This window comes from Sinocyclocheilus rhinocerous, unplaced genomic scaffold (genome assembly GCF_001515625.1).
Source record: "Sinocyclocheilus rhinocerous isolate Xijiao unplaced genomic scaffold, SAMN03320098_v1.1 scaffold12996, whole genome shotgun sequence".
Taxonomy (NCBI): domain Eukaryota; kingdom Metazoa; phylum Chordata; class Actinopteri; order Cypriniformes; family Cyprinidae; genus Sinocyclocheilus; species Sinocyclocheilus rhinocerous.
The window spans coordinates 16,477-18,788 of NW_015630973.1; the positions used below are offsets into that span (position 1 = coordinate 16,477).

Genomic DNA, 2,312 nt, shown 5'->3' on the forward strand with positions numbered 1-2,312 from the left:
GCATTTTAAACAAGAAATAAAACCAATAATTAATAATTTCCTTTAAGTTCACTGTTGGTTGTTTTATTTGTTAAAAGTAAACCAACAAAAGGGTTAATCTTTTTTTATGTTGTCATTTATCCGTAATGTTTTAATGTTAAGTGTGATAACATGCTCTTGATTTGAATTAGATTTTTATTTTTATTTTTTAATATTTAATTTTTTCATTTTTATATTTTTATTATCTTAAGTTGTTAAAAACTCCAGATTTTTTTTATCATAATATTTATATTTAAGTGTATTGTATTTATAACATTTTATTTTGTCATTAATTCTTTTGTATTTTTATCATTTTGTATTGTCTTAAGTTGTCCAAGTTGTTAAAAATGTTATTTTTCTTAATAAAAGCTGTATGTATGGATTGCCATTTTGTTGTCTATTAGATGTATATATGTAGTGGTTTAATAGCCGTCTAATTGATGACTAGTCTATTCTTGGGCTATGATTAGACGTCTATTAGATTTTCACTGACAGCCCAAATTTAGCCTCGTTTTAGCCTAGACGTCTAGGCTATATGTAGACGTCTAATATACGTCTTTTAAACGCAAAATTGCTTGCTGGGTTTGTTCCAGACGGCAGCAGCAGCGTTTTCATTTCTGCACTCTGTATCCTGGTTAAAATCTCCTGATGACTGACCTTCTCGAAGACATTAAAGTTCAGATCAGGTTTAGGTTAACAGCAGGTTAAACACTCACTAAGCCCACTCGTGGTTTCCAGGACAGATCATATACGGCGTGTAAGCAGCGATGGACTGGATCTGCTGCATTAACTCATCACCGATCCGGCCGTTATCCTGATTAAACACACACACACACACACACGCACGCACACACACACACACACACACACACACACTCTCACACACACACACGTCTGGTCAGCTATCCTTGTGGGGACTCTCCATAGGCGTAATGGTTTTTCTACTGTACAGACCCTATAAATGTATTTTTCTTTTGGTTTTGGTGTAAATGTGATTCGTAAAGCGTAACTGAATGCCTCCGGCCTGTTTCTCCGTCTTCTTTGGCTCTGCTGATGTTGTTTAGATGTCGGCGGCTCTTGAGCTACTTTGATTAAAATTTAAACGCAAACAGAAAATAAAAAAATACAAATATTAAAAACTACAATAGCATCTAAATGCCACTAACATAACACTGGCATATAAAACCCCCTCAGAGTCAAGGCTGTGATTAAAAACAGATGCTCTGTGTTCAGTAGCTCAGCTCATAATCACATTATGATGTAATATTTCAAACACACACTGTTTTAAAACTAAAAAGTATACGACTTCAACATTACAAGTTACACATGAGACGAGTGTGATGAAATAGTGTGATGAAATAGGCCTCATTATTGGTAATATAATTATTCTTATGCTCAGTTAACAATTAAGAGGTGAACCGTGAAACCTGACAAAATGAACACTTTTTTAACTAATTTAATGAACGCATATAAGCTGCTTTGGATAAAAACATCAGTAAATGAATGTAAAAGAAAGCAGCCCATCATCAGAAACCTCAGACACGACAAACTCAAATCAGATCCGTCTATTTTCCAGACACTTACACAATCAAATCTGAACTCAAAACAGTGATTTGGGGAATATTGTGGTCGGTTGTTGGGTTTCGTTGCTCTAGTGAGTTTTCAGATGCTCAGGTTTGACAGCTGTATTTGTGGTTTCTGTCTCCGATTATGATATTATGGGCAACGTTAGACAATCGGGTGAAAATGATGTCTATCATCACTTACATATTTGGATCATGACTTGATTTGACTGCTTTCTGTATGTTTGTGCTAAATATAGATGCCTTAAAGACACAGCAGCCAAAACTGTTCACTTGAAAACTGTTCACTTGAAAATAATCATTCTATCATGTCGTTCAAATTAACATGAAAGCAGAAAAAATGTCACTACATGGCCATCAGACTGTGTGTTTCTTTCCGTCATGCATGTCATACGCAAAATCCCCAGTGAAAACAATCACATGCTGTAAAGCAGATTCACCACACGCACAAGCAAAACACAAAACTAGAACTAAACCATCCAAACTATCATCACTGGGATGACAAACTAATCTGCTCTTACTCATTCAAAGGAGCAGTTCACACAAAAATGAACATTAGCTGAAAATGTGCTCACTCTCAGCTCATCCGAGATCAGGACTTTGTCACACGTGACTTTTCCATCTTGGCTTTATTTTTGTTAAATAAATAATGACACGGTGTGATATGGCATGTGCTGTTGTTCATCTGAGGCTTTATTTCCTAATTTTAAG

At 35.2% G+C, this 2,312-nt stretch overlaps 1 long non-coding RNA gene across 1 annotated transcript in view; it reads right to left on the reverse strand.

Annotated features, from left to right (window-relative positions):
- Positions 1-756, reverse strand: part of LOC107740780 (uncharacterized) — a 7,902-nt gene extending 7,146 nt beyond the window's left edge. Inside the window, exon 1 of the long non-coding RNA XR_001640123.1 lies at positions 735-756. This is a non-coding gene — a long non-coding RNA (uncharacterized LOC107740780). The remainder of the gene's footprint in view (positions 1-734) is intronic.
- Between the last annotated feature and the right edge of the window lie 1,556 nt (positions 757-2,312).